We start from the raw sequence: 13,701 nt of genomic DNA, 5'->3' as shown, positions 1-13,701 counted from the left end.
AATTTGAAACTCCCCACAGCATGTAGGTTTGCTAATCTTGATTTTTCATTTCCCACTCTTCATCATAGTTAATTTTTAGCTTCCCCTGTTAATTTCATTTTCTGAGAAGATTAGCAAACCCATCCAATATGGAGGATGGTTTTGTTTTCTTTATATGCCAACCATTTCCATTCTTTGATCTATTAATTCATCATTCACAAATCGTTTGTATCATGAGGTATATACCAGGGAGACAAAGAATTTGATGCATCTTTTTATCCTCAACCTTTTTTTCCTCTGCCTCTCCCCACCTTCCTTCCCTCTTTTTCTTCTTCCTTCTTTGACTACCTGATCCTGTTAACCCAGCTCGAACTCAAACACACTGGAAATGAACCTTCAGTTCTCTATCAATATCTAATACCTGTTCATTATGGATGCTCAAGTATTAACTCAGAATAGTAACAACTAAGCAGTTATAATCAATTATCAATGCAAACTAAGGAACTCTTATTATACACTTTTGTCTGTGTCTAGTATGCAGGAATTAGTCAATAAGTGGTTGCTGAATGAATATGTCAGCCTCTTCAAATTTCAGAAACATGTCTATTTCTTCCCCCTTATCTAATCTATCATCAAAGGAAATCAAATTGTTATCTCACTGTTTTCTTACCACAAAACTACTATTGTTATTTCCCAGGAAGTCTTTTCTGAATGGCTGAAAATTTTTTGTTTGACAAGTAACTAGGGAGTCTTTCCTGAGTCCAGTATGAGCTGCTGGTATGAACAGCTCATTGTACTTGTAAGTTGAGGCTCTAAAAAAAAACTTTCCTAATATTTGGTATCTTCTATTTTGCACAGATTTAAAAAATAATATCTAATGGCTTTAAAATGAGATTGCCAGTTCTCATAATTCACGTCAACAAATCCCCCTATTTGAATGCATATATGTGTTTTCAGTATTCTTCGAAGAATTTTCTATGTTTTGTAATTTGGCTTGGGGCTACTCTGATTTTGGTGGTTTCTAGTTAACTGGTCAGACGGAACATGATCAATTGATGACCTGTTTCACAGTTTCAGAGACCCTATTACTATTCATGAGATCAAAGGAAAATACAAGAAAGAGCTAGTGGAGGGTTATTTTCTTTTCCGATTTCAGTCACATTTTTCTCATTTAGGTGGTAAATTTTGCTTGCAAGCTGAAAATTCTAATACTCATTACAGAAATAAATAAGCAGCAATCCATTTTTACTTAGAAATATAAAATATTGCCATTTCTAAAATATTTCTATAAAATGTTATGAAATTATGAATTCCTATACTATTTTTTCACATCTGCATTTACTTATTTTAATTAGAAATGTTTATAAGTCTATAAAGGTTCAGAGAAATCATCTAATCTAAGTCTTTTAAAGAAATAAAGTCTTTTAAAGAAATATTTCAGTCATACAAATAATTTACATAGTAGTAGTATAGCCACCTGTGTTCAAAATTCACATTGAGAAATGAATCTCTGTAGGTTCAGGAGGAGCTACCCTGGCTGCCTGACCAGTTCCATTATCCCAGAGGCAATCTCTACCCAGGATTTTTAGGTTTATGGTTCTCATGCAGGTTGATACTATTTGCTGCATAGGAATGTGATTGAAATTGATTGATAAAATTATTTCACATATTTTCAAACTTTATATATACATGGTATCATCCAAGAAGCATCTTTCTGCAACATCTTTCTTTTATGCCCACGTCATATTTTAGAAATTTATCTATATTAACTCAAGCAAACATATTTTCATTTTTCTCCCTACTGCTTCTAGTATTTCAGCATGTGAATATTTTATGAATTTTTGTCCATTTATTTATCCAGAGGTATTTAGATTACTTCTATTTCTTGGCTATTTCAAGTAATTATTCAATGGGTATTTCTAGGACTAGAAAGACTGTATTTCAGGGCATGAGAATCTTCAACTCTTTCTCAATTGCTTTCTGAAGACTTCGTACTTTTAACTGTCATATTCTCCATGGTTTCTTCACATCTTCATCAACATCTGGTATTACTGGATTTGTAAAATTTTGCCAATTTCATGTCTATGAAATGAGATATCAGCATTTTGCCATGTATTTCTCTAATAACCAGGGAGAATGAGTGCCTGTCAAATGGTTATTAGACACTAAGAATTCTCTTCTGCCAACCAATTGTTCATCTCCTCAGCCCATTTTTCCCTGTCATATCTTTTAAATAGATTTATAAGAAACCTTTACATACTTTGGATATTAAGCTTTCTTTAGTTATATGCATTGCAAATATCTCCTCTCAATCTATAGATTTTAATGTATATTTTACTTTAATATATCAAATTTAACATTTTTCCTGTATGACTTTGGTTTTTCTGTCATGTTTAATAAACTATTATTTTCTCATCTACCCCAAATTATAAAGTTATTTCCCTCTAAAAGTTATGAAGTTTTTTCTTGCATCTTTAGGCCCTTCAAATACATGTGAATTTAAACTATTTTTTTTTCATATGCATAGTTTGTTGTCTGAATAATTCATTTACCTTCACTGCTCTATAATTTTACCTCTTATTTATCAAGTTTCCAATAATGCATGGATGTACTTCTAGGCTTTCTGTTCTGTTCTTTTGGATAATTTCTCTGAACCAAAGCTACATTGCCTTAATTACTGTCATTTTGCATTGTCTTAATAGTTCATATGGAAACTCCATAAAACTTGTTCTTGAGAGTGCAATGAGAATTTTTTACCATTCGTTGTTTCAAACACATTTTAGAATTAACTTTTTAGGTTTCATGAAAAGCTGTTGAGGGATTTTAATAGTAATTACATTAGTATTATGGAATAATTTGCAATTTTGAGTCTTCCATCCAGGCACATGCATAGTTGTTGGTTTATTTTGAATTTTACTAGATAAATTTAACATAGGCCAAAAGGTGACTTTTCAAAGTCACATAGCCAATTAACAGAAAAACCAGTGGTAAAAGGAAGGTCTCTTGACTCTTAAACAGTTCATACACTAAAAGGCTTAATTATTTAGTCAGTTAAGAAAGACTTTCCAGTTTTTGCAGCTACAGAACCCATCAGCATGAAAGTGAATTGAACTTTTCTATTTTACTAGGCCCTTGATAATCAAAGCATGCTCAGAGGGCTTGTTAGAAATGCAGAAACTCGGCCTGTTCCTGGTCCCACAGAATTAGAATCTTCATTTTAAAAAAGATCTCTGGGTTAAGGGGAGGCACTGTTTGTGAAAGCGTGCAATACACAGCTTAGAACAGAGTCCTGAAATTCATTGCATTGATTCTTATTCTTGGAAGCCTGTCAAAAATCCTAGTGGTAATCTCGAGGTCACTGAATTCCAAAGGATTCAGTTAAGAAACAGGAAAGCCTATAGAGTGGTACTTAGGTCTTATCTTTTGACCACAAGCTCACAAAAGTCATTGCCTGCTTTTCTGAATGAACATCAAAGGCCCAAAATGAGAAAAGATCTAAAATTGTATATCCATACATAGTCATATTCCTTAAAAGAAGTCAAGAATTTTTCTAAAACTAATCTCTCGCAGGACCACTGAGGTTTTTTTTTTATAACTGTAGTTATTGAGAAAACAAATATATTTGCTTTGAAATCACTGACCTGCCACAAAGCGGCATTTTAGCTATTAAATGCCATTGCAGAAATGTTTGAATATAGAGGAGATGGAAGCATGGAAATCTCAATTTTTAAGCATAAAACAATGAAGAAAGGTCAGATGATTTATTCAAGCAGTTACACACTATTCATGTAAATCTTGGCTCAGTCTTCTTGTTTAACTACTACAGCATCTAGTTATCTATGGGGGTGAAAAAAAAAGGTGAGGAGAGGGGATGAGAAAAAAAAAAAAAATCTAAGGCTCCTGCAATATCGCCTAGAGCCACTAGGGGTATCTTTGTACCATTTTTCATTCTGCACCGATTTGGAGTAGAAACCTATATTAGGGGAAAACCAGGGTCCTCGGCATTTTTTTGCGAGCAGTGCACCCAGAATCCAAAAAGATTTTTTAAAAAAGAAAGAAAGAAACCACAGTGCTTTCGGTCACCCGAACAAGGCTACGAAATCGTTCTACTGGACATCGGCATTGGGAATTCATTTTTGAGGTCAATTTCCAATCGAGATAAATCTATTGGATTAGTAGGATTATCTGATTGCAGCTGAAAGAAGTAACGTTGTTTGATCATTTGTATTTCTTGCCTGATGGTCGGATTTACATGGAGGTGGCTTTGGGTGCCCAGGATTCTGGATCGTGATTGCATCTGGAAAGAAAAAAAGGATCAATCGACACGTTTTGGAAGTGTCCGTGGGTGAATAAAAAGGAAGGGGGGGGGGGGCGTAAAACTGGGGTTGCGGCTGCTTAAAGAAAAAAAAAAAAAAAAGAAAAGAAGCATCTTGAATCCTGAAACAAGAATTATCGGGTGCTAGAGATTCCAAAAAAAGCGTCTAGGAACTGGTAAATACTTTGACCATTTCGGCTTGAATTTGACGGCGAAGTGTTGTAGAAACTGTCTCCTTGAATTATTGGAAGGGGACCGGGGGAAGATGAGGGGGCTCCCTCTGTGGATCTGTCTTGCTGAGGGTAAGTTTGTGGCTCTTTTCTTGGGAGGGGGCTGCCTGGGTTTGTGTGCCACTGCGCGGAAGATGATGCGGACGCGATGCCTGTGAAATGGGGCGAGCAGGGGAGATGTAAAGCCACCTCGCGCATCTCGGGGGGGATCGCTAGGGAGCTACCTAGATGGAGCTTGAAAACCTTGTTTGGTGGCGTCAGTGGGGAAGCCAAGCAGTCCTCCGAGCTCTCAACTTTGCATTGAAAATTTCTCAGTTGGGAGATGCCTCCTGGATCCCGTGCTTTCTCCCAGTGATACTTTAAGGAGAGGAGGCGGCGGCGCTTTGGAAAACCTGCCTGTGGAGAGAGGAAAACCCGAGTAGAAATCTTTGCCGCTTTGGCTGCGGTTTCAGTGGCTGTAGCGGCTTCTAGGAGAATTTTGCAGAGGTGGGGGTGGATTAGTCGTATTTATATTGTGTCCTTCCTCCCTTTCTTTCTTCCTGCCCCTTCCAGCCTCCTCCTCTTAGCCGGACACTAAAGGGTTACAGGGTCACTGCATCGGATAGAGACAGTAGAAGTGGGTGACTGGCCACACACGTCTTGTAATTCTCTTGCACGACTTTCCATAATACAGACTGTGGTAACTTTCTTTGAGTTGGAGATGCCCTAGAGGTCTTTGCAGCCTTTCTGCCCAGGGCCCAGGCAGGCGAGTGCGCCAGGCAGCCGGCTGCATTTCTGATGCATCCCTGCCCTGCCTGCCTTGCCACTTACTGGCTTTTCTTTCCGACTGAGCGGTGCGCGCGCGTTTCTAGATATTTTCTTGCAGCTGAATTGAGGGATTTTTTTTTTCTTTAATTTTTTAAAATTTGTAGCTCTCAAGGAAAACTCGTCTTTATTTGCAGAAGGAAATCAATTTTAACAGCTGTAATTAAAACTAATCACTCAGATGAGTGAATATTAATCGACTTAGGAAACTAAAAGTTGCTTTGAAATCAGAAAAAAAGCCTATTATTCTCCACCAATTTTGGAGTCCACGTAGCTTCAGAACAATTGTATATAAAGCACTGATTTATTTTAGAGACACGTATAGGTATACGTAGATGTGTTAAATAGATTAATGAACCCCTATTTTATATCCTTTAACATTTCAGCCTCATTATTTTACTTAGTTTTTATATTTAAGGTCAATTCCTTAAATTTTAAGCCATCAGAAATTCAAATTCACTGGAATAAGATGAAGATAAAAAAATTGGTAAACATAAAATTTTGTACTTTGTATGTTTTAGTCATTTGAAAAATAAGGTTTTTTTTTTTTTTTTTTTTTTAGAAGGTTCTGTTTACAGATTATGAAAAATGTTTTCAGATACCTTTACGGTTGTAGCATCGAAGTCTCTCCATGATGAGTGAACTCATGGAAAGGCAACTCTTCAATGTCATCTGAAGCACATCCATTCTTCGGCGCTTATTTCAGGCATTACAGATATATCAGACATTCTGGTTTTCAAAGATGAATCTCACCAAACTTTCCTTCTAAAGGGTGTGTGTGTGTGTGTGTGTGTGTGTGTGTGTGTGTGTTTAAACCTAATTCTGAAGCAAGCACACAGAATTTGTGTCTTCAAGATGAAATAGTAAAATAAAACTTTTGTCTCCCAGGAATTAGGAAGGAATTCTAAAGGGGAGAAGTTAGCTATTTCTTATTAGTTATTTCTTATTTCTGAAGACTTTGTGTAAGATTTTCTCAAGACTATAAAAAATAGCAAGAAATGGTTTCTACAAGCCCAATTGTCAGTATCAAGGAGATATCTTCCAGGCCAGCTTTGCCTCACTTTTGCTCTGCTCTCAGTCACGTGGTTCCTGTGCAGACTGAACCTAGAACAATGGATGTTCTGTGTTTTGGTACATTCTAGACACATTCTATTCCCGATAGTATTTAACTTGTTTTAGTGAAGATTAAGCTAACACAAAGGCAGCTAGAAGAACATTAAATGATAATAACAAATAAATAATGAAGGTGAGTGGTAGGTGGACCGAATTTCTTTTTCTAGGCAAAAAGAGAATATAACTATTAATATAAAAGTTAAGGAGCATTTAAAACAGGAAAAAGGAGGTCCTTTTAAAAGTTAATTTGCGTATTTTGAAAACACTAAGTAGCATTGTTACATGTACTATACTGCTGAAGTGGAAGACTTAACTGAACATACTTTGTAGTAATTGGAAAATATTTTTCTGTTGAGAACAATTGGCATTTTCTATTCCTTCATTACATTTTCTTTTGGCAGTGCAAATGAAGAGAAGAGACTTTGACCTACTCTGTGGTGTCATGTAGTTGAAGGAATTGTATTCTGTTTCTAAAACAGTTCCTATACAAAACTTTGGTCAACGTTTAACTTGTAAATTCACTTTAGAAGGCCAATAACAATGAAAATGTCAATTAATAGAACAACACACCACGAAAATTTTAACAACTGTAGCCTCTAAATGAAGAGCATGTTACCTAGTCAGATAAATGCTCTTCTTAAAAGAGTGGATCACTTTAAGAACTGTTGAAAAACCTGAAGAGTTCACTTAGAAAGTTAGTGACATTTTGCTCTATGCTATTCAAATGCATGTTTTTGGTCATGATTATTAAACAGAACATGGTGGCTTCAATTTTATATCAGAGTAACACAAAATGTTGTAGTTTGGTGTAAAAGGACAGACTCTCAATTAGCCCTATAAATTGCAAACACAATTCCTAATATAATTGACAAGAAGGAGCACTGATTTTCCCCAAGACCTGCCAGTATAGAAAAACTGATGTCATGTCAATGGAGCTTTACTTGACAGCTGCTCCTGTCCCTGGAAAGCCTTCCATGGGTCCTAAGTGGCCTCAAGTTCAGCAACAGCTAGCCTCTTTGCTACAGCTTCCTGCTATGATGTTGAGATGATCAACAACATTGAATGTTACTTTTACATTAACTGATTTTTTTAATGAAATTACTACGTGCTCTTAATTAAAGGAAATTGGTTGGGGAAATTCTATTTGGGGATGGGTGGGAATTCTATTGAAAATGATTTGTTGAAATTTTAATATATGGTATCCTAAAGTGCAAACCTTCCCTCTCTTTTGCTAAGTTGATATATAATTTTTTCAATTAATTTGTAATTTGAATTTTTAATCTTTTCAAATTTGTAAGATCCAGAACAATAAAATTAAATTAACAAATACTAATGGTGAATCTAGGGTATCTTTTTCACTGCTTTTTAAAGGATAAATTTAAACCATCTTGAAGTAGCTAACCTCTTAATGTGGGATAACAACATTCCCAACTGTTTCCAAGAGGAATGAGTCCTTTATTCTACCCAGTTTTGTTTGGTTACTTTTGTTCTATTATCAGTGAACTCATGTTGATAATGTCAAATATTGCCCTGTTGCTATAAAATGATGTGCATTATCTTTGCTTTCTAGTGCTCTCTCATCCCCCCAAAAAAAGGGGGAAAAAAGAAATAAACAACAGCAACTACAAAACCCCCACATTCCCACTTAGTAGTACATCTCTGTGAAAGAGAAAGACTGCCAACTCTAAGCTTAACTGAAGTCAGAGGAAACTAGTAAATCACTCCAGGCATTTGAAATTATTAGACACTAAACTTTTGGGAGATTTTTATATGAATTCTTTTTATAACAGTCAATATAATCTCTTCTGTGCCTATTTCCGTTGCATGTAAGAGAAATTCTAGTCAATGGCAAAACGCTTTACGGCTGCCATTACTGCAGACTTTATAGATCAGAGATGTGTCAGCATGTTGGCTTTAGCAGTAATGCCTCTTTTGTGTGAAACCTTATGGGCCTTGCAGGCACTCTCTCATCCTGACACTCATAAAATGTTCTAGTCCTATATTTATTATTTAATTTTCTTCCTATATATAGCAACGAAGCACTTCAATATATGAATGTGTAGCCAGAAAATGACAGGCAAGCGTGAATGGGACTAATGAGTTTTAATAATACACATATTAGGAACTGCTAAAGGAAGTTTAATTAAGAAAAACAAGTTGAGCATGAAATTCATTTTGGAACAAATGCAAGTCAAGTTACTACTACAGATGTAAAACCAAAACCACAGTGATGTATCATAGGAAATAAAGTTCCAGTCTGAGACTAGACTAATGTAACTTCATGCAGTTGACGTCTTAGGACTTGACTTTAAGTTGATGAGCTTTGATTTGATTTGTGAAGCAGGAAAAAAAAAAAAATATATATATATATATATACACACACACACACACATTTTTATAACACTTTTACTTTTCCCTGGTTTGCATAGCAATTTTTGTTAAAATTTTAACTCTGTATCCAGCCACACTTTTGTACATAATCCTAGTTCTCTTGTGAGGAGCCACACAGGAACTTTTTCTGTATCCTACTTTTCTAATGTGACATATACCTATAATTAGCAGTGCTCACTGAAGTCCATGCCATCCATTTGGGTGGTAATTTAATAAGAAAACTGCCTATCTATTAATTTACCTGTAACTACAATCCTATTTTTTTTAATATAGAAAATAAGTACATTTACTGATTTGTTTGCTTATTTACTTGGTGGTAGCAGTGTTGTGGGGAGGGAACAGAAGTTGTGTAGAGGATAGACTATCAGGCAAATATTTCCTTAGAATATGGTTTTCTTACATCTTTATCTAAATAAAAGATAACTTTCTAGAAAGAGTGAATAAGCCAAGCCCTGATGTGAAAGACTTATATGTTCCTAACAGCTGCCTTTTGGAAAACATTCAACTGATACAGTGATTTATTTTTATACAGATGTTGGTTGTCAGTTATGTATGTACTGTTATGTATAACAGTAATGATTTTATTTTCCTTTTTGACACAATCAATCAATGTTGAACCTTCAGGGGAAAAAAAGGAGGTTAATAGCAATGTCTTCAAGTGAAATGAAAATTCTTGTTACTTTTCTTTAAAATAGTCAGGGTGAATGCTTTCATAGGATCATACAGAATACTCACTACGATGCTTGGAAATTCCACAGGGTCGCACACAGAATCAGAAATACGGATTTGAGGAAAACCAAGTTGTGATTGTCCCTACTGTAAGATTTCCCCATAAGACAACCATTGCCCTCGTCCCCTAACTCAGGACAGAACTCAGCAGGAAAACAGTAATCAGTACATATGACATTGACCAACATTTGTGACAGTAGTCACACCTGAAAATAATACTCGAGCCATTTAATAGTACACCATAGTACTAAAAGAAAGAAAGCCTCACTTCAGCAACCATTATGTTTCAAGTCAGTGCATCTGTCGTTTTTAATTTAAATCCGTATTACTTAGCTGTCCAAAACTTTACACACAAGTGACAATGTTATCTATCCTTTTTCTTATGGGTAAAAAGAAAGTCACCAGTTTCATTACCTCTTTAACTGTGCCAAGTGTTCTAATGCACATGTTATCATGAGACTCATGCCAAAAGTTCCTACTATTGAGAACTGTAATCTTTAATAACAAGAATGACGATGAAACTGTATTAAATACTGACCTGCTACTATGGTAGCAGTCTACATAACCTCCACCCTGACATGGGAATTTTGTCTGATTTGTTCAAAGTTTTGTGTGTTTCCGTAGCACCTAGAACAGTTGCAACTGATATGCAGCCTCCTTTCTTCACTAATACTTAGTCTTTTCATTTTTGCTTTTATAAAAGCATAAAAACAATAGTTATTTGCATTCACAGACATTTTAAAGTAATCTACAATATTTCAAAAGTAGAAAGGATCATATTTCAAATACTGGATTTTAACCAGAGATAAATAACTGAAACTTTTTAGTGATCTTTTTTTTGTGTCTAGTTTATATATTTTATCTTGAAAAAAATATTGAATTAAGACTTACTAGTGGTTATTTCTGTTGTTATAATTTACTGAAAGGTACATTAATTATTTTTTGTCATGAGGAAAACATGATATCCCCAGCGACTTTGGAATTACTAAAACTTATTTCAACTAGGTAGGACATGAATGATGAAGACAAAAGATTGTAAAATATAACACAGTTTGAGATAAGATGTGCAATACAGCAAAGGTTGACATTTTAGTCATAGCCCCAAAACTTTAAGATTTTAAACCACTTAAGATTATAAAATGTTTTTTATCTTTAACATTGTATTATTGCAAATATCTCCCTGTTATTTAACTTGGCTTAAATGGTGAGTTCATTTGGCAACTTATGTTCCATGCGTATGCTAAATGCTTGTTAATGTTCTATTTATTAATGGTATATTACACGAATGGCCCATGAACAAGGGCATGGTTTTGAGTTCTGTTATTTTTTGTTCTAATGGAGCTGTAACATGAAGGGGAAATAAAAGAAGTAGATAACTGAAGAAGATTGCTAGTGCAATATCCTTTCCCCTTCTGGCCAATGGTGAGCTCTCTGCTGGATCAGGAGTGACAGGAAGCCATTATTGTTGTTTGGTGCTTCACGTGAAAGGAGTTGGTGGTCTTAGCCCAGCTCCTCTAGACAGTTACTCCTTAAACAATAGCCACTATAGTACTTGCCAATTCCAGCAGAAGCCTGGGACTGAATGGGCACAAAGGTTTAACTACCCTCTCTCTGCTAATCATCCTCCAAGGGGTCAAGATTGACATACCTTGGCACACAGCCATATGTAGAAACTTAGCATTGCCTCTGCCAAAGTTGTAGCTATTCTCTGGCAACAAGGGATTTTTTAAAGAGGAACTTTAATTAAGCAGGGCAACAGGAATGGCAATTCTCCACTCTTCCCAGACACCAGCAACTTACTAGAAACAAAAATAAGCTTAAAGAGTGATTTGAGAATGTGGCTCTGCTCTTAGATTGTACTAGCTTTTCTATAAGGATACTGGCAGGCATAATTAAGTTGCTTCTGGAAGCAATGACTTGTGACCCAAAGGTGGCCCCTTTCAGACAAAAGCATCAATTTAATATCAAGGGAAGTAATCAGCTCTACCTGGCTGTCTTTCCCGAACTCTTGAGTGATTATTCATTTTCTCTTGGGGGAACACAGGGTCGCCAATTGGTTTTAAAAACATGTGCTGCAGTATTTTACATACGCATTAAATCCGTTGCTCATGACTTTTTAAGAAACATGCTGTCTTGTAGATCTTTGCCCCTCTCATCTCCTTCACCTTCCTGATCATTTGCAAGTCAGGATACCTAAGTAGATTCTAGACTTAGCAATTAACATTCGAGAGTCTACCTGAGAGTAGATTCAAAGTAAATAGAAAGTAAAATTTATTGTATATAGGTAATGTTAAATGGCTTTGTCCAGCCCCCCCCGCCCGAAATAATACAACAAAGAAACTCTCAGTACATAGCCATTAGCTGTAAGGATGGTTACAACAGAAGGGTTCATTTGTGTAACCCACAAGGAAATGCTGTCCCTTTGGTCTCTTTTCCTTTGTTTTGTCAGATAAGCTGTCATGGCATATTTTGATTCTGTTTTTGGTCAAATAAGAATGGAATCTGTCACCAGTAGGTCTATCTGGTCTTCTGTACACACCCCTGGCATGGCAAGGAATTTTCATTGTCCTGTAATTTTTTTTCTACCTCTTTTGCTCTTCCCTCTCTTGCTGCAAGTCTAATTAAGCTAATGCCTCCATGGAGATCAGGCATCACAGATGGATAAACAAAATGAGGGCTATGTTAATTGATGAAAAATAATACAATGAATTAATGGGTCATTCATTCAAGGAATATTTTCTGAGGACCTACAATGTAATATTTTGTTCTGTGGATGATTATTAATTCCAACAATTCAACAAACATGGTCTCTATTCTCAAAGAGGGAGGTTAATCTAATGTCATTTTTGTGATTATCCATACTAGCATTGTACTTGGGATGAGATCTTATAGCCCCAAGATGGCCTACAAATTCTTGAATTGCCAACTCCTTTTTCTTTTCCAGTCTATGCTCCATTCTTCTCTCAAGCCACACAGGTCTCTTTGGAAAGTCACAGACTGCACAGCATTTGGGTATCAGTTTGCCTCTGTCTGATATGCTCTGTCCTGTTCTTCACCTGCCAACTCCTACTCATCCTTCAAAACCCAGTTTACAGATCATTTCCTCTGGATGATCATTCTTCCTACTCTACATTCTTGAATCTCCCCTCAGAACAACCAGACTTATCTTTCTCAGTATAGCATTTATAACTAAACAGTTATCTGTGCAAGTGATTTACATACCATTTGCATTCCTCTTGACTCTTGGTCTCCAGAAGAATCTGCGCCATTCCCATCTTGTTCAGGATGCCTATCCAATGCCTGGTGCTACATACCTGCCACTGTGGAGACTGCAGGTGGAAACTGATATTACCAATTGCTGGGATTAGAAAGTATGGTGGGTTCAGGCACAGCAATGATTATAAATGCTATGAAGGTTGAAGGAAGGGTGCATTTTTGTGTCTGGAAAGATCAGGGAGAAAAGTACTGAACTTTGAGACAGGCCATGGTGTTCCAGCTGGGGTCCCTCCAGGCAAGACCTGTTGGGGAGAGTGTTCTCCAGGGGAGGATCCTAGTGAGCAAGTTGGGCCCAATTCACTAAGCACTGTTCCCTGTGCTGCCCCGACCTTCTGTTTATATTTATGTTATTGTTGTTGTTCTCACTAGTTATACATGACAGAATGCATTTTGACACACCATACATTAATAGAGTATAACTTCTCGTTCTTCTGGTTGTACTTGATATAGAATCACCCCACTGTGTAATCATATATGTACACAGGGTAGTAATGTCTGATTTGTTTATATTCTTTATTCACAAAGAGTTTGCTATCAGGAATGAACTCTACCATGTACCTGTGCTATATTCTTTGTTATTCTTTGAAGTATTTTGTTGGCAAACTTGTTTCTCCTGCTACTGTCAAGTTTAAGTTTGCCTTTTTCCCCATAACATTTCAATTTTCTCTCTCTCTCTCTCTCTCTCTTTTTTTAACATCATGAAGAGGTACATTTAGAGTAGAAGTAGCCCAAGGGGAAAGGGAACAAATAGAACCACTTATGTTTTCTGCAGAGGAAGGGAGAATGGGATATATATCTCTGGAAAGTTATTGAGGCTTGCTCACTCTTTCTCCCGGAAGGAGGCTCTGGGCAAAATTGAGAAGG

The 13,701-nt window shown here is 36.2% G+C and overlaps 1 protein-coding gene across 7 annotated transcripts in view; it reads left to right on the top strand.

The window, feature by feature from the left end:
- NLGN1 (neuroligin 1) overlaps positions 1-13,701 on the top strand; it is an 875,108-nt gene that overhangs the window by 164,257 nt on the left and 697,150 nt on the right. Inside the window, exon 1 of one of the 7 annotated variants that reach the window (XM_079155130.1) lies at positions 3,823-4,596. The exons of the other annotated variants lie outside the window; for them this stretch is intronic. The gene's annotated coding sequence lies outside the window, so the exon portion shown is untranslated. Of the gene's footprint in view, positions 1-3,822; positions 4,597-13,701 lie in introns of those variants that run through there. 7 annotated transcript variants of the gene reach the window in all.

Source organism: Sciurus vulgaris, assembly GCF_902686455.1.
Source record: "Sciurus vulgaris genome assembly, chromosome: 10".
In the NCBI taxonomy this organism is placed as follows: domain Eukaryota; kingdom Metazoa; phylum Chordata; class Mammalia; order Rodentia; family Sciuridae; genus Sciurus; species Sciurus vulgaris.
This window is presented reverse-complemented; position numbering and strand designations above follow the sequence as displayed.